The sequence below is a fragment of the Rhyacophila brunnea genome, unplaced genomic scaffold (assembly GCF_057557595.1).
Source record: "Rhyacophila brunnea isolate RB1 unplaced genomic scaffold, BYU_Rbru_1.0 scaffold_17, whole genome shotgun sequence".
NCBI lineage: Eukaryota > Metazoa > Arthropoda > Insecta > Trichoptera > Rhyacophilidae > Rhyacophila > Rhyacophila brunnea.
Genome location: NW_028232827.1, coordinates 15713118 through 15733673, shown reverse-complemented (window position 1 = coordinate 15733673; position 20556 = coordinate 15713118). Strand labels below are relative to the sequence as shown.

General features: G+C 30.7%; 1 protein-coding gene and 1 long non-coding RNA gene across 2 annotated transcripts in view; both read right to left on the bottom strand.

Moving 5' to 3' along the window:
- LOC147073759 (uncharacterized) overlaps window positions 1-20556 on the bottom strand; it is a 383820-nt gene that overhangs the window by 134622 nt on the left and 228642 nt on the right. The window lies entirely within an intron of this gene.
- Window positions 7150-14893, bottom strand: LOC147073760 (uncharacterized). Its single transcript, XR_015070376.1, has 3 exons — window positions 14391-14893; window positions 13807-13998; window positions 7150-13391 (listed from the first exon to the last, which is right to left on the bottom strand). It is a non-coding gene; the product is annotated as an uncharacterized LOC147073760 (long non-coding RNA).

Below are 20556 nucleotides of genomic sequence, written 5' to 3'. Positions count from 1 at the left end.
TTATTAATCGAATTTTAAAATTATTTAAACGTTTACCTTCTCTGTATTACTCAATCATATTATTTTATATTAATTACTATTAATAATAAAGTATATTTTACATTACATTATATATATATATATATAATATTATTGTGTTAAATCAAGCCACATATATTATATATGTCAATACGTCGTTATTCTGAAATAGGAATAAAAATGTGCGAACGAATTTTGATGACGTGGGTATTGCGAACGAGCCATGTATAGTGACATTTACAGCAGGGTAAGAGCTTTTGCGGACTTTTATTTTTTATCACAGTAGCTTTTTAAACTTTTGATGGCAATTTACAATTTTATTCCACTACGATATTTTTACATAGTTTTTATCCAAAGTGCATATTTTTGCATAAAGATAACGCAATGTAGATATATCTTGACCTACTTGCATCTATTTGTAGCTAGATTCACCCACTACCTACCTTAGCCCTATGGATACTGTATCTCTTACTACATAGTCCAACTACCGCAGTCTAGATCACTCGATCCCCTTTTCTTTTCTGATCTATTGAAGATAAGACTATTGAGTATTTGCACGTCATCCATACATAAGACACGAGTTTACATGCTTTCCTTTTATTGTTCATCACATTTTGACTCCCTTCTGCCTGTATATTATAGTATTACGAATAAAAATCTTCCTTCAAATTATGTTTGAAAAACTTCTCAAGTAGTAGTCAATTCCATGAAAAAGTGTACAAGATCCACATTTGGATTTCTACTCTTACTTATTTCTCGCCATGTAAGACTACAAACTATATATTAAATCTGAATAAGTATCCCTCTTGGAAACCAAGTTGTTGATTTATCATTTTTTTCAATTGATCACTCAAAACGGTCGAATTATTTTTCTCGCTATTTGAGTCGTCATCGAGCGCTGTTCCTTCTCATATATTCCTAGATATGTTAGGCTCGTTACAGATGCCTTTTTCAATAGTATTTAAAGTAATATATACGATGAGAGCTTTAATTCTATCAATATCTAAAATAATCGTACAAGTCTCAACAATATATTATTTTTCTAAAATATTCTGTAAACAGCTATTACGCTATGATTTAAAGAAAATGTGACATTTAAACGTCGCCAAATGGTTAAATGGTTGTCAGAACAACTGGACGATGGAAATATTATTATGTGCGTTTATGGATGGTTTTGTCGGTATACTATATATTTTTCAATCCTGAAACCAGACTGTAATATCTTAAACAAATGCAATTTTCAGTAGTTAACTATATAATTTTTATAACTATTTAATCTTCTATTCAACGGGTGAAGTACCGTATCTAAATTATTGCTAATGAAAGTATGCGCATGCACTGAAGAAGATTGAAGTAAAATACTTACTACAGTAAAGTTTATCCAGGGCTTAAAACTTATTATGTTTAACTTAGCTACATATTATAATATCTACATAAATATCAGATTCAGTTCTATCAGTGTAGTTACTGGGTTGGTTTATATTAGTTATCTATACTACCAATTACTATATTTAATATTTTATGATTTCGTTTAGTGAGGCTAAAATCTTTGTATTGAATTATCTCAAAACTATGATTTTTTACACACTACAGTCTGGTTTCAGGACGGCGATGTATAATATGTGGTGACAATCAAAAGTTCATTTCATAATATTGATTCGTATATAACGATTGTCGCACAATATTGCTATGGTTAAGTGCAATATTGAAATGTAAAAGCAAACCATCTATACGAGTCTTCGCAACAACAATTAAATATTATAAGTGTCATTGTATATGCCGATTACTTTGTTATAGTTTTAGAATCTTGAATACGCGGTGTAGTTTAACCATTCCGTTGCCAATAAAACAGAGCTTTCGAAAGAACGAGTACACGACAATGTGACAGGAGTAAATAATACAACAGCACATAAAAACCGAATACAGCAGCGGTGACAGTAAGGTTACCGTATCCGGGGTCACTCTTTTATTAGATACGTTAGCCGCATACGAAACAAACGTGACATTTAAATCCGGATCCAGTAAACGGAGACCACCTGCCCTCAGTGTTGCCAATAAAGATTTGCATGAAAATCTATATTTTCTAAATGAACATCTGTCATGAAAACCCGTGATATATAACATTCTAGTGTATAAGGAAATACAAGGAAATACTAATATATGTGTGACAGATCGCAATGATTGATAAGTTTTCGTCGTAAGCATCAAATCGCGGAGTATTAAGGCATAAAGAATATACCCAGGAGAATCTGTGGGTCAACGGTGTAAGTGACGAGGCATGGCAAGGTAGTACATAGGGTCAGTGGCGGTTAGTCTAATGAACCACATGGGCACGTGACACCCCTAAACAAAAATACAATATCCAAATACTGCAATTTTATTTTAATAACAAGTGTACCTAATACAAATAAATACGTAGGTACATGATTTAACAACATCTCAAAAACATACATGTTAAAAAAAATCTTGACTCCCGAGCCCTACCTAATTGCGGTGAAATTAGCTAATAGCCATGGATATGAAACACATTGGCCAGAATCCAATGGATGCAGGATCCATTCTTGGTCTGCGCGTATCATTCTGACGTGTTTCAAAAATGTATTGGAGGTAGGTGGGGTGGATGAGCAATGGAGGAGTGAAGAACTGAAGTCTGAGAATGATTTAAATTGCGTGTTTATTTGCAATTTTACAGAAATACAGTGATACAATGGTAAAAGATAACAACGAGGTAATAATTAGTGAGTTCTCTAGTAAGATAAAATGCGTAGTGAGTAGTAAAGCCTTTAACGCAACGTAAGTTATTTGTTCGGTTGTTCTATCCTTTTTATTTAATCCAACACGGTTAAAATAAATGCTTCTGTGAGAAAAATATTTTAATATAATAAATATTAATAATGTTACTGAGGTAAAAAGTGCTTTCTTGCAAGAAATAATTTGATTGCGTGAATTTTGTATGCAGGAAAATATATTATTATGTAATGACCAAAAGCATGTTCACCTTTCTCACCGCATTAGCGTTATTCAAAACTGCCAAGGGATGTGAACCATTAAATAAATAAATAACAGTTAAATAAAATGATATTACTTTGAAAACGTGGTTCACATGGATCCGTTGACAGCCACATAATATTATTATGTTCAATAAAAATGTGACATTTTTAAATCATATGCATTTTTTCGTTTCGTTATTTATTCGTTCATAAAAAAATAGTTTATTATACAATATGGTACACAATACATAGGGATTCATATTTTCCTCTACCACATAATATCTTTTCATGTATATAACATTTTTTTTGTATAAACAAATATAACCATTTTATTTCAAGCAATGTAATATTATATTCCATATAAATTATATTTAATATTTTCCTAGCAACTGTATTTAATTCGAATTTGTTGGCTTAATTTTTCCTCTTTAATTACTAAAAATATTAATAAATATAAATAAATATCAAAATTGTGGAATAATAACAATATATTATTATCACTATTTTCTTAATGGTTTCATAACAGTATTTTACACATATTATTTAACTTTGAATTTGTATAATAACTTAACTTGGTCTCCGGAATAGTTGTATTGATTCAATCCACCTCAATTATGAACTTGTTAATACAAGTGGTATTTTTTTTTAAATATATCTGTAGTTTTTATAATCACTGAGTGTTGGCAACACCTCTGTTACCTGCTCAGAAACACCTGAACGTGTTTATTTCCCCTGCATTTAAGTGACACCGGCGAGAGTAATAAAAACTTTGTTACGAAATAATAATATCAGAGCAATTCGTACTTTGGCTGAATACATTGTCGGAATGCATGAAATATGCACGTAGAAGTTAACAGTATTTTTCATGCGAAAATTATTCAGCGCCAGTGAAGTGTTAAATAACACAGTGATTTTAAAATCCTACTAATGTTATGTACATACAATAAAGTATTTTTGAAGTTGTACTTCTTTAGGCGCGTTTTGGAAAATCAGATCAGAGTGTATTTTTGGCGTGTGACATGTAAAACATAATTTATTTTTTCAGACGAAATAAATCGCACTCGATTGGATTCGAAGCACGATTGTTCGATTTTCAGCCGAACGCACTGCCTTTACGCCACATTATGATAATGCAATCATGACGATTATACAGTATAATATTATAGTTCAGAATTGTTTTGTTGCCTAGGCAGCGAATATATTATTATATGTACGAAGAAATGTTCCGTTGCCTAGGAAACGAATTTATTATTGTTGGCCAAAATAAAACAAAAAACAACGAGAAATAATTAAATAATTTATTTAGGGATATAAGTTGAAGTGTCTAGAAATAAACCAGCGGCACTCCAATAAGCAGCCCTCTTTTATTCTAGTTTTTATTGAAATGGGGCTATTAAAATGTCAATTCTATATTATATCATTCTTTATTATTTGACAGATCTTAAACATGACGTCTCGCGCAATGATGTGATCATATCCGACCATAGTGACAATAGAATTGGGAGTACGGATTATTTTGCTTGGTGAAAATATTCTTTCGCATTGTGAATTGTACCTACTCCTTTTTATATGTGATTAGCTGTCAAAACTAAGCTTAATATTTTTAAGTGTGATAGGTACGTTATTTTTGTTTGCTATTACATATTTCTTCTTCTTTTGCCATATCCGCCCCTTAACTGGAGCATATGGACACCACGCGGCGTCTCCAAGAATCCCTGTCGCTCGTTCTTCTTACTTCGTTCCAAGTCAAACCAGTATCCCGTAGCTCCACCGTATACACTCTGTAGATTGAATTTAGTGGCCTTTCAGGACGCCGGAATCCGGTCGGCTTGAAGAACAGGCAAGCCAGGCTGAAGTTCTCTTCTGGCATCCGCAGCACGTGGCCAAGCCAGGTCCAACGTCGCCTCTTCACTTTCAGCGTGGTGAGAGGCTTCTTTATGCTATTATTTATTTTATATTTATTGCTGAGAGTTTATGTGAAAACTATTTTCTAACTGTTTGAATATTTTTGGTTGATGTGAATTTTGACTAACGCGGTGTGCGATTATTTTATTTTGTTACGCCAAAGAAGTATAACTTCTAACGCGCGTACATAAGTACACACACGACGATTTTTTTTATTAATCTTGTAATTGTGTTATTTCAAACTAATGAGGAGGTTATAGGGAAAGCAAGTAAGACACGAGTGCCTACTTATATTAAGTATCATCAAGCGCAGAAAAGCTGTATACTTCGACCATATTTTCCGCAATAACAAGTATGATTTACTCTTACTTATAATGCAGAAGAAGGTAGATGGTAGCAGCAGCGTATGAAGAAAGAGGTTATTTTGATTGGCCAACTTTCGTTAGTAGCTGAATATCCAAACCGTCGGGGCTCTGATACGACTGGCCTAGGATAGTATGTCCTAAAATATCGTCTCTGTTCTGGCAGAATACACTAACTGGAGAATACTAGTTTTGAGTAATTTGACTTTTAAGTTGTTAAAATGTTTGAAATGGTCTATCATGTGAGTTTATTAAGTAATCGTAAAAACGATGACTTTAAAATAAAGACTGTTTATTTATTAAGAAGGTTTCCAGACGGTAAAGTTTGAAATAAGGAACATTTTGGTATAACTAACTCAATATGTCATTTTTTCGAATTACTGTCTTCTGCCAGAACAGTGACGATATGTAGGTACGGAAAGGGAATAGTTTCCCAAGTTGATTCAATCAGCTATTCGACTGCTTAATCTACAAACCGGCTAACTCCATTTGGGCAAATTGTTCAGGAAAGAATAAAAAACGTAATGATTTAACTATCAAGCAGAATTTAACAATTCCAAAAATACAGTTGAAATTTTTATTTACAATTAATAAGCTGCATTATGAATTATTACCGTCCTATACTAATTCTAACCTTCCCTTTCCCTTAATACTTTGGACGCGGAAGACGCACACGGCGCGTAATAGCCAGGCGGCCGATCGATGTAATTAACGTGCATTTTAAAGGGGGCAATTAAAATCGCATTATATAGTCAGCAGCGAATGCGTTAAGGGCGGACGTGTTCAGCGTGGGTCAAAATGGAGCTTTTTTTCTATTTTCAAAGCATGATCCTGGACATACCTTAAACGTTATAGATAATCTATTTAATAATAATAAATTTATATAAAGCAGAGTTGTCGGAGCCATTTACGATATTGGAATTTTGGCACATGCAGTTGGTTGTTTTGTTTGAAAAACGATAACGCATTTATTTATAGGTTTTGGAGTTTGAAATTTTGTGTGAGTATAGAATGCATGCTTTACAATAAAATTCTATCAAAATCTCTTTTTTTGTCTAAAGTCCAATTGGCCGGTTTGCATATTAAGCAGTCTTATTGGGTCCATCGGAACCTCCAACCTGGACGCAAGAAAGCGACAAATTTTGTTACATTTAAAAAAATCCCTGTGTCATACTGTCAACGAGAAGATTTACTTAAATTGTTCGACAGTTTTGTAATAATCATTGTTATTTACTAAAATTTTATGCAATTGAGTGCGTGATGACCTTAGTCTTGGGTAACTACTTACGAGACATTCATAGTCATAAAACGTACTGACGCCACATCTAAACGTAGGGAAATTAATAATACATCTAACGTAGTTTTCAGCAATTTAATTTCAAATGAATATGAATTTATGATAAATGCTATCTGCCAACTTTGATAAAACGTAAATGTTTATCTATGTCTTTAAAAAAAATATAATATCTCTGGTAGATAACATACCTACTGCATCTTAAATAAAATCACGATTTCACGGTAAATCTTGAAATATCGCTGTCAAATTAAATTCTGGCCGACCACACGTGAATCTATTCTTCACAAAGAATACCTAAAAATAGTTCTCTTTATAAATTATGATCCAATTATTTCCTCTCACTTTTTATGTTACTGGCAACACGTGCTAGGCTTCAATGGAAAGGACCGCGTTATATAGCGACCCCATTGTACGTAGTTCATAAAGTAGTTTCGATGAAAGTTTCTAGACACCTGCGAACAGTTCTATTACTTTTGTGAAAATCAAACACGTTATGCCACTTAAAGTTAGTTTTGAAACAATAATTCATATTAACTAATTAATTAATGAACATTTTCCGATCGGGGGAAGGTGTTCCATGTCAGCTATTTTCTGGTATTTTCGGAGGTTAAGCCTGAATCTTACGTAAGATTTATAGAAAAACTATTTATATAATTATGAAGCTTATTCATCGGCAAATATTTATGTTAAACATTTGATAACTGCATAAAGTATTTTTATGACGTAAAATAATATTCTTTGGAACCTTGAAATGTAATAATGGACAACGAGGCCATATTTTTGTGACATTAATGGACTGTGTTGATAACCGTTTTTTCCACTAAATATTATGTCAAACCGTTTATTATAGATAGTTTTAATGTTATCAAACATAATGTAGTAAAATATATTCAGTATAATTATAATATTTGCAGTTTCTGTTGGCTCTAAATCTAACGGAATCGACTGGATATTTTGTTATTAAAATATGCGATAATTATAGACATTCCAAATAATCTAAAGCTACGTATCAGAAGGGTTATCATTAATCATTGAATAAATGATGAAATATCTTGTTAAATATAAATTTATAATACTAAATAGATACATTTTAAAAACAACCATTTCACGAAATATTTGACCAACTCGATGGGACGTCAGACCGCCTGCAAATTTGGCGTTAGATGTATGGAATCTTTAGCTGGTGCTATTTTCACTTCATATGACCAAAAAAATACGCCAATCCACGAATATTGTATAAAAATATGTTTATAAAAGTGAATGCTACAAATTGAGCACAAAAATAGGTGATACAAACATAAATTCGGACAAATTATTCAAAAGGAAAACATATTTTGACATTTGAGGACAAAACAAAAAAAAATCTGAAGAAATTTGTATTTGCGTCAATTTTACGTTATGTCATACTAAATCATACATTACAATTTTTAACACTGTTGCAATCTATTTTGCCTAATATTGCAACATAGCAATCAGTTTTCTGTCCCTTTCTATAACTATCTCCCTCTACATTCAAAATAATTATGATTGTAGTAGGTATGTATTTTATAAATTGTGATAGATTTTATTTTATTTCAGTGAAATATATCAGGTCGTCCAGTATTGCCATATCTACTAAAATATTATTGGATTGATATTTTAGTAAATAATTGAAAGAAGTTTTTCACCATTTGTATCTACTATTAGTTTTACTATTTTTATTTAATAAATAATACACATGAGGTTTTACGAATTTCACATTTGTTATTAAACATACTTACATAATTTAGAACACCTCAAACACATCGCGAAGTAAAAATATCTATATTTTTTACTTAGCCAAATTATGAATCTACCTAGGTTAGGTACCTACTGATATTTATATTACAGAAAATTTAACTTTTACTAAATTATGAATTTGCGAGATTATAATAATACAGATGATTTTAAAGAATACTTTCATCAAATAACATAATAATGGATGCCTGTACTTACATAATATTTTCCAATGTAAATTTTTTTTTAAAAACTAACTTTAATTTCGAAAGTTTAGCCTGGCAATACTATGAACGTCATTTATTTCAGCGGGAATGCGAAATTTTCATCCTCGGTTTTTGACATAGGTACCTAACAATATTATCACAATTATTTATATCGATTGTACTTACAAAAAATGCCACGAACTCACTATCCGATGGCTGGAAGTTCCAAAACAAGGCGTAGGAGAAAAGATGGAAATACTAATACATTAAAAACACAAAGGCTTGAAATTATTATTTTATAATTTGACATAATCATACATAGTTGAAAAAACCACATTTCACAGAAAATTTTGGTTCACAATATTTATTTATCTTGCAAAAGGAAGTTTTGCGTATTACTTATTAATACACACAATTAAGTATAATGATCATTTGTACTTATATTTTTTTATATTATGTTTGTGCCACGTCTTATTCGAAATTAGTGTGTCTGTGACAAAAATTATAATCTGGTACAATAATTAATACCAGCTATACATTTTGTTTTCTGTTAACTATCTAACTATCTACTAAACTAATATTTTTGAATGTATTATAGTATTGATATATTGCCGAAGACTATGCCTGAGCATGGAAATCCTCAAAGCATACTACCTGAACCAGAATTTCATCCCACATTTGAACACGAACACGAAGAATTTATTATAGAAAATGAAATTGAAGATTCAAGTCCTAAATTCCGTGTAGAAGGCCGTAGAATTATAGACTTTTCATATTTTTTCCAACAACTTCAATTAATTAGCCACCATGATTCTCCATTTAATTGTAATTTATCACATTTAGAAATTTTTGGGGAAAATCGGGAAAACTTTAGTAGTACATTTTTTATCCAATGTAAACTTTGTGGTAAAAAATTAAAATTATATACCACTGAAATGAACGAAAACAAAATGAATCTGTGTGACGCATTTGTATCCAGTATAATCAGTATCGGCAGTGGATTTTCAAATCTGGAAGAAATGTGTTCTGCAATTGATGTACCATCGATTACAGCAAGAACATACAGAAAGAGTCAACAGAAGGTGTACGAGTGGTTTGAAGAAACCAAAAATAAGAGTATGGAAAACGCTGCGAAAGAAGAGCGACAACTTGCAATCGAAAATGGTGACGTCGATTCTTCTGGTATTCCCATGATATCAGTTGTTGCAGACGGCTGTTGGTCGAAACGTTCATACAGATGCAATTATTCCGCAGCATCTGGCGCTGCCACGATCATTGGTCAAAGAACCGGGAAGATTTTGTACATGTCAATGAAAAATAAATATTGCGATTTGTGCGCCAAAGCTAAAAATAAAAATATCCCTGCTCAACAACATAAATGCTTTTTAAATTACACCGGTCCGTCAGCTGGAATGGAATCTACAGCAATATTAGAAGGCTTTAAAGAATCTATTAATACACATGGATTGATTTATTCAAAATTGATTGCTGATGGAGATTCCAGCACATACAAAAAAATTCTTGATTGTCACCCTTATCCGAATGTAACTGTCGAGAAAGTTGAATGTAAAAACCATTTAATTAGAAATTATTGTGGCAAAATAGAGGCATTAACCAAAGACACAAGATATCCCTTGAATGTAAGAAAAATCATTGCGTCAAGAAAAAGACGTCTGCGGAAAGCCGTCATAGGTGCAATCAAGTATAGAAAACTACAAGATAGTACTTTCGAAGAAAAGGTTATCGCTTTGAAAAAAGATTTAATTAATGGACCGCACCATGTTTTTGGAGACCATACTTCTTGTCTACCATATTTTTGTACAAATGAACCAAATACAGAGGACATGCTTGATGTAAATTATGTACCAGCATTAAAAGAATGTAGTCTATTTTCTCAATTAATGATATATAATTCTCGTTTGGTGCTAAATTCAAAAAGTTTAATTTATAATTTTTCTACTAATATTTCAGAATCTTTTAATAACATGATTGCAAAATTTGTAGGCGGCAAGAGAATTAACTACTCTCAAAGACAATCGTACATGGGACGATGTGCAGCGGCGGTAATCGCATTTAATACAAATAAGTTACATTGCACAATTCAAAAACAAGTTTATAAAAATAGCCCAAAAGCCTTCATAAATCGTTTAGAATCAAGAAGGTTGAAAAAAAATAAAAAAAAAATAGGAAAACCTTGGCGAAAACCAATACATTCTGTTCCTTTATCTAATCCAGATTATGGAGAGAGTTGCCAAAAACCTGATATGGACAAAAATCAATATCAATTGTTAAAAGAAACTTTTTTGAAAAAACTCAAACTGACAAACTATGAGAGGAGGGATATAGAAAGACGCACTGTATTACAATCTGAATGTGCAGAATGGCTAGAAAGGCGACGAAACCTTCTTACTGCCTCTGTTTTTGGAAAGGTGTGTAAGCGGCGAGAAAATACAAAATTTGGGCCTTTGGTAAAACGTTTATTATATAGCCAATCATTAGCCAACGTGAAAGCGGTAAAATATGGTAAAGAAAATGAATCAATAGCTTTACAACAGCTTAGTGTACAAGAACGAATTAAGATTGAGAGATGTGGATTGTTTATCGATGATGTGTATGATTTTATCGGTGCAACGCCAGATGGCGTCAGCGATGATGATACAATTATTGAAATAAAATGTCCTTTCTCAGCTGCTGGAATAAGTGCAGATGAAGCTATTGTACAGAAAAAAATTAAATTTTGGAAAGTAGATAAAGACAGGAATATGGTAATAGATAAAAATCACGATTGGTACTTCCAGATTCAGGGGCAGCTTCATATTACTAAGAAAGATGTCTGTTTATTTGGAGTTTGGACGGGACATAATTTTCCTGTTAAAATAGAATTAATCAAAAAAGACGAGACATTTTGGATTGAAAAAAAGATATATCACTTTTATATGAATTGTCTACTGCCAGAAATAGTAGATCCCAGAACCAGTAGATCTATGAATATTAGAGAACCAGAAAGGCTGAATTTCTAAATTTTTATTTTAAATTTTATTATGCTTAATATATTTTCAACAAGTCTATATTACATCACTATTTTATAGTTCATCAAGATATATCTAATTTACTAATATAGTTTACTGTTACTAGACACCCACAACGAGTGTAATTTTATGAAATTCAAAATAATATGTATACTTACATCTAAATAATGATACCTAAAGATCTTGCTGGCGATTCCACTGTGCCATATTTTGTATAAGCATTCGTCTCTGCAGCCGTGGAGTTTGGTCCCGTGTAAAAATTACATTTTGTTCTCAAGGTCAAAAACCAAATTGGTTGTGCCAATGGCTTATAACCATTCCTCATAAATGATTATAACTGATATCACCTCATAACTGATCAGTGCCATGCACGAGTTAACTCGCGGGATCTTTTAAACATCATAACTTCTGAATGAACTGTTTGTGTATATTTTCTTAACAATATTAATCATTTTAGTGTAAAAATATTCACGTTAAACATGTTGATTTGGTAAATTTTCACAAATATTTATCATTCTATTCTTATTTCATATTTTTTAAGGGATTCATTTTATTCCAAAAATAACTGACCTACAAGTACCCACCTGGTAAAAATTAGATTTGGATTGGATGGAATTTCCTAGTAGATTTTAACTAAACTAAACAACATGACGCTTTCTATATATTATTTACTGTTAGTTTTGAAATTATTGTATTTGAAATAAATAATGTATCAATAATACACATAGAAATCAATAGATATATAAAATAGATATCACAATTTAAAAATCAGAAAGATCAATGCATATTACCATTGTTTATGTTACAATATAAAACAACATTTATCATTGAACGTAGGTACCAAGAAAAATAGACTTCATTAAAATGTGTCAATATAGTATATACCCGATATAATTATATAAATTATTATATTGTTAATTACTCTGTGGGGTCCATATATACTGCTTCAATTGTAATTTAATTTTACAGTATAATTATTTATGTTAAGTACTTGATTTACTTATTATATGTACAAATGTAATATACTTACCTACTTATTAGGATATATCTTGGTGAATTTTAAAATAAGAGGAAATTAAATGGAGGTCATCGTGTCTAACTAGATATTTATACATTATTAAATTGTTTTTCTGTTTTTTATTAATGTAAAGACATGGCATGTATTCAAAGTAATAACAAATTAGCTGTGTACTATTTATTTAACTTATATTAAAACCCCAAGATTGATTTCGTCTTACGACATATTTTATTCTTCTAAGTTTTACTATGACATTGTAATATGAACCATGGATATAGTATAGTACTTAAAAAAATCAAAACTGGTAATATATTATTTCAATATTTAATTGTCAATTTTCATTTGAAGTCAGCATTTAATTACTGGTATAACACATAATTATTAACTGTTATCTACAACTTCAGATGGACAAATTAATTGATATATCATATTATCAGTTTTCATTTCCTTTCAACAATGTATTCATTCTAGCAGTTATTTTGAATATCTTACTAGTTTTTATGTCATGGCACCTTTCAAAGGCTCCGAGCAACCGTATACTGAGCTTCGAGAACAGATGTTTACGACGGATACTGGGTGTGCGGTAATTTTAGAAGTAACGGGAGATAAAAGAACGCACCAAATAGCCTCCCATCACGCTGAGAGTGAATACGCAACTTTGTACCTGGCCCGGCCACGTGCTGCGGGTGCCTGAAGAGAATCCCAATCTGGTTTGCCTGTTCTTCAAGCCAACCGGATTCCGGCGTTCTGGATGGCCGCTAAACACTATCTATATAGCATATCTGGCAGAGTTACGGGCTGCTAGTATGACCTGGAACGATGCAAAAAAACTAGAGTGACAGAGATTCTTGCAGGCGCCGCATTGTATCCATATGCTGCAGCTAAGATGCGGATATAGCCGAAGAGAAGAAGTAATATACAGCATCTAGAAAACTTAAAGCCTTTGAAATGTGTGTGTATAGATACATGCACCTTTCATTGGTGTTGAAAAGACAATTTTTCTAATATCAAAGTGATATTGAGGCTGAAAAAGACAAGACTTGGAGAGTAAGCTCTACCAAATGACATACCTAATATGATACAAGTAACTGATATGCATAATTATATTATATTTTATATTATGAATCAAAATAGCAACTTTTATATCATTATCGATAATAAATTTAGTGCAAAAATGTTTTTATAAAATTGTTTTATTTTTTAAACATTAGTCACTTTATATTTACCTTGTGTAATTGTACTATTAAATCTATAAAATGGGTGTATATGCTTTATGGTCGACGTCATAAATCACGCCATGTTCGAATCGTACGCCGAAAGTCGGATTTATTTCATTATTAATTAAAAGATTTATTTCATTCCATCTTATTCATATGAAACCGTCGACAAGCAAAGATCTCGGTAGACATTTTCTCCATCTGCAAAAAACATAACATAGGAACTGTTAATAGTGTGATTTTTAATCTTTTATAGTTGGCGACTGTTTGAAGAGTGGTAATTAAAACGGATTAGTGATAATACAAAGCATCAAAAAAGATTGATTAACTAAAATAAAGTAATCAGGTAGGTAACATGTTTAATAACAACTAGAACGTCTTAGATTATATCAAACAAATATATATGAAATCACAGGTTTTATATAATTCTGGAATGAATGTAACTAACCTCAAAAAAAGGATTGTATTACGTCGGAATTATGAAACATTGAAAGTATGTATAGACTAAGAAAACAATAAATAAACACTTGAATAATATATGCAAAACACACAGAATACTACGATAGTAATAAATAACATAATATTGTACTTACAGATAGTGTTTCTTATTCCTGATATAAAACACAATTGTTTTAGGTACCTTGCAATTTGCAAACATAATATTTGACAGCAGAGCAGAGAGATTTTTCTACTAGTCTATGGCCAAAAATACGGATTTATTTGGCCGGCTAAAAAAAAGATTTTAAGATAGCAAGAACATTTTAAATATGCGACAAATAAATAAAAGTATATATAATATAGTTGTTAAAAAAATCTGTGTACATTATAAAATATATTTAATATTATAAATACATATATTTTTTAAATTTATGTTATAATTTGTAAACGACGAAGCACGTCAGCTAATACGCATAGTAAATGTTTAAACTTCGGTAAACAAATTCGAATGTGACAGAAAGAGAAAGAATAACTTTTTAATCATATTAGCATGCGTAAAAGAGATGTAACATAATATCACTTTCACTTTAAAAATCATACCTAGTATTCAATGCCATAGTTCAACTTTAAATGAAAAAACAGAAACTCTAGGTAAGCATGTGTGCCCTTAATAACAATTTATTTTACTAACTATAACATAACCTTAACTTGGAAAAGCCTACAAAATATCGGTATCTAAAAAATCTTCAAGCCGTGTGTGATTCAAATAGGTACGTTTATTGAACATACATAATTTGAGAACACCTTGAAAAAAAATACCACGCCAACAAGACTCGAAATTGCATTCACTGTATTCACGCCATTGTGCTCTACCAAATAAGCTTTATGCATCCTATCTAATTAAAAAGAAATTTACTAGTCATTTTATATTTCTGAAAGGCTTAACAAATTTCGTTAATTTTTGGCATTTTGATTTTGTATTTTAAATCAAAGTATTTATCAATTACCTTAATTTACCTTACAACTCTGTTAATGTCTCAAGTATCTTAATCTATACGTAATTGAATATGTTTCCAAATCTCTTTAACATTATATTATAGCTACCATCTTTGAAATTTGAGTAAATTTAAAAACACTCAATAAACACGTCTCAGACGCATTCTTATCTTAATCCTTAGAGTGTTTTTAACATTATGCTGTATCCTTCACGTGGATAATTTCTTATACTTCCGTAACTGTGCGTGATTTTAAATTCATGCATTGTAATATCATAATATTTCATTCAACAAACAGCACTATGTTGTAAATAAAGTTCAAATATATTCGGAGGGTCAAAAACAATAGTAATAAAATTTAATGTAATTTCTTCTGTGGTATATTTTATGTTTATTTTTACTTCTTATATACAATGCAAATACTATAATATTGCAATTAATTTCGTGGTGTTACCTGGAATATGACAATTTTAAATTCTTGATTTTAAGAAACATTTACCAATTCTCTTTAATTTCACACAGATCTGTTTACCTGAATAACTCATTCTCGAAAAAATCTTAAGGGGGGACATGCTCGTCGAAGGTCAAAATTGAGTTTTTATTATATTTTCAAACCATGATCCTGGACACTCCTTAAACGTTGTAGATAATCTATTTATATAATTTTGAAGCCTTATTATCCTTTATAATTATTTTAAACATTTGATGACTGCATAAAGTATTTTTGTTACATAAAATAGTATTCTTTTAAACCTCTCGCTCTAATGTTTTAGAATATAATCATATTTCGGTACATAACTGTGCAGTGGTGTTAAGATTTTTTATATTTATTAATTTTTAGACGCATTTATAAAACCATTAGTATAATTTATTACGAGATAATTTTTGTAAAATATTCACGATAAAAAAATATATTGATAATCTCTGTGATCCCAAATTTGACAAGAATTAGGCATTTTATTATTCAAAAAATCGGCAAGATTAACACATTTGAAGATGATTCTAAAGATACTCATTATAAGCTATGTCTTTGACCATTCAAGTGTGATAAACATCTTATGAATAATGATTGCTTTATAATAATTATTGACCTAAGAATAAGGTAGTGTTTTTTTGAAATACGCCATTTCTTTTGTCATTCCCCAGCGGTTAAGCTACAACATACGGCCGTAGCCATAAATTGACAAACTATAATTGAAATAGGGAGTAAAATGATATTGACGTGCGTGTTTGAACATGTACCGTTTAAAAAAAAATTAAAAAAAATTCGGTTAGGTACATGTTCAAACACGCGCGTTAACATAATTTTACTCCCTACTTTAATTATAGTTTGTCAATTTATGGCTACGGCCGTATGTTGTAGCTTAACCACTGGGGAATGATAAAAGAAATGGCGTATTTCAAAAAAACACTACCTTATTCTTAGGTCAATAATTATTATAAAGCAATCATTATTCATAAGATCTTTATCACACTTGAATGGTCAAAGACATAGCTTATAATAAGTATCTTTAGAATCATCTTCAAATGTGTTAATCTTGCCGATTTTTTGAATAATAAAATGCCTAATTCTTGTCAAATTTGGGATCACAGAGATTATCAATATGTTTTTTTATCGTGAATATTTTACAAAAATTATCTCGTAATAAATTATACTAATGGTTTTATAAATGCATCTAAAAATTAATAAATGTAAAAAATCTTAACACCACTGCACAGTTATGTACCGAAATATGACTATATTCTAAAACATTAGAGCGAGAGGTTTAAAAGAATACTATTTTATGTAACAAAAATACTTTATGCAGTCATCAAATGTTTAAAATAACTATAAAGGATAATAAGGCTTCAAAATTATATAAATAGATTATCTACAACGTTTAAGGAGTGTCCAGGATCATGGTTTGAAAATACAACAAAAACTCAATTTTGACCTTCGACGAGCATGTCCCCCCTTAATTTTCCAAAGTTAGTAGGGTAACAGCATATCGTAATTATCGAAGGATTTATAATTACTACTATATTTATCTTATGTATTACACTTACGCAACGGACAGAGGATTTTATTTAGAAGAAACCTACAACATAAAGTGGGCTTCCATTTTCCATCAAGATTTACGCGACATCGAGCTTTATACTGTATCAACCACCGAAGTAATCATAATTTCATCCTAAACTATTTCATTCGACGCATCAATAATTTGTGATATATAATATTTCTCCACAAATTTACAATTCATCCGTTTTTTTAAACGCGCCATCTCCAATATAAATGATATACTGAACGATTGATCTTGATCGAAAGTCATATTAAGTAAATACTTATTATATTATATATTGGGATGCATAAGCATACTTCATAATATAAAGTTACATGAAGATTTGGTATTATCTGAGAATAACACAATGTTTAGTGTAAAATTCATTATCAATCGAATTCTTTACCAGTTATAAGCTTATATCTTATTATGCTACCATTTATTGTCTCCTTTCTGGGCAGTCGTTATATTTACCAAGTGAAAAATGTGTAATTCTGTCTACCCATCTTTATCATCTGGATTTTTGACTTATTCATGGAATCAAATTTTTAATACATGTGTTTCATGGCATTAATAATATTCATAATGTGGCCTGTCTTCTTTATTGGTCTTCATTATTTGGTATAAACATACGTAGTTATGTAGTCAATATTTTCAATTAACCAATTTGAATTGATTTTAAAAATAAATTGCCTATAATAGTCACTATTATAATATAGAGATACTATTTTAGATGAAATACAACGTGGATTTTAGACATTTGAGAAAAGCGCGGATACAAAAATTAATTTGAGTTTCCGTTCAGTGATTTCAGTCAATTTTAAAACAGGTCAATCGTATAAATTGAAAACAGAAAAAATCCAATTGCGGCGAATAGAAAAAAAACAATACCAACTGAGTCGTTTTATGTAGGTACTATTTGCACTTCATAAAAAAATGTCAAAGTTTTATAATAACCAATAAGTACTTGAAAGTTTTTCTAATACTAAATTTAAATTTTTAAACACTTCCACGTCTTTTTGCCACCTCACTCAAAGCCTTAAGTTTACTACTAAAAGAACGTCGTAGCATTTTTTTTTATTAAAGCACATTTATATTCCAAAAACGTCAATAAAGTTACTAGAAGACACTTTAAGAGTATACTTCAGTGAAGCGGTAAATAATTTTCAACTATAGGTGCGACAAAATTTTGGACTCGCTGGCAATCGGAGAGCAAACGTCGAGCTGTGAACACGTCAATTTGTTTCGTGATGGCAACGGAGGTATTAATTCTTAAATCGTGTAAAGATGACTAAAAAACATTACCCATTTACTTGAAAAAGAAAACATGTCAATGAATATATTATTATTGTTACTAATAGAACATTAAATGGACGCATGTTTAATTTTTATGACAAATTATATTTTGTTCGGCACACGTCATTTACACAATCCGCGCATCGCCTAGTCACGATCTTTTTAGACCGTGCCCCAGCTGGGTATAGCCTTAAAGTGACGTTGTGTTACTCTTTTAAAATCATCTTCGCAAAGATTTATACTTTTCGACTACGACTAATGAATTAAAAAAAAATACATCATTACAGTATTTGTATTTTAAGTTTATATTTATTATTTCGAGTATTCATATTGTAAAATATAATTAAAACTTAATGATTTTTATAATCTCAGATTGATTAAAATAATAGTTATTGATTTGATTAGCAATTCCATGTACCTATAGGTATATAACATTTAACTTAAATCTACTATAATATTAAATTTGCATATTTTCAGTAAACCTAAATACTTTAAATCCAGTACTTACATAGTGGTAATGCGGTATCAATCCATTGTAATACAATTTGGATGCAATCTGATATCCCAAACATGAACTTTTGTAATGTTTCTATCGACTAATAGATTCGTTATTGCAATAATATATATATATATCTCGAAATGGTCAAAAACCTTAGCATTGTTGTTTTACTTTTCAAGATAATGGAACTTATACAACGTTGTTTTGCGATTGCGGATTGCGTGGGTCGGTGGTGGGGAATCGGTGCTAGACGTGGGTGTGAATGACTGAATGTGGCCAGAAAGCAAGTCCTACTAGTATAGTATAAAAAAAATATTGTCGAACTTTATTATACACTATTAACCAATGTATTTGAGATCTCTGATTTATTAATTTTATTGGTGCGTATTTTTTAAACTGATACGAATATACCTACTTTGAAATCTGAAAATATTATATTAAAAAAATGTTATTGAGTTATAACGCACGTGTTATGTATTTAATTTATTTAAAGATTTCTATATTTAAAAATAATATAATAATATTTGGTAATAAACCAAAACAAATATGTTATATAATAATTATATAAAATTTCGATCTTCTGATGATAGTTATGTAATCAAAACCTACTTAAAAATAGCGTTGCTAGTTAGGGCTTGAGCAGACAGAGAGCGGTCAGGCGTTCTGCGTTCAGAGTTCAGCGTTCTTTGTACTGTATGGACTTAATCATGACTGTGCAGACAGCAGGCAGTCAGACCGCGCCGGTCAACGAGAACGCTTGCGTTCTAGAGTTCTATTACCGGAATTACAAAGAACTCTGTACCTCTCAACCGTTGCAATGTCTGGATCAGAAAAATTAATCGATAGAGAGAAGATTGATACTTAATTTAGGTGACGCAAATTATATAAATCGTTTTTAATACAAACATATTGTTTTTAAATCAACACTTGATTGATTTACGTGCATAAATACTTGATAATTTTGCGAGATTTATAGTTTTCATAGTTCAATAATAGAATAAATTTGACATATGAGGTTATGGGTAAAATTGAAAGGTTAGAATCAAAATGTCAAATATTATAGATAGAGGTAGGTACACAAACAAATAAGTTTATATGTCACTTCGTTTAAAATCATCGATATAAAGTTTTTAAATATCCGGTTTGATAAAATGCATTGATTACAGCAGTAATTTTAGTACCTAGATTATATTTAGTTTACAAGTCAATATCAAATGTAATCAAATTATATAATTCATCGAAGCTTTGTATTGACATGCGAAAGTAAATAAAAAATCGTTTTTCATCTTTAATGAATTGCTGAAAAAGAACATTAAATTCTCCTTCTTCTCGCTTCATATTTATTGGATGCATCCAGTGATTTCGTTTTGTTTGAGACACAAAAGCAATGGGTCGTCTTCGGAATTTGAGCTGTCAAACGACATAGAGCGAAACCACACGGGGGAGTGAGTACGCAACAGCGGTGCTTTCTCACTTCCACTCGCAGTCGGAA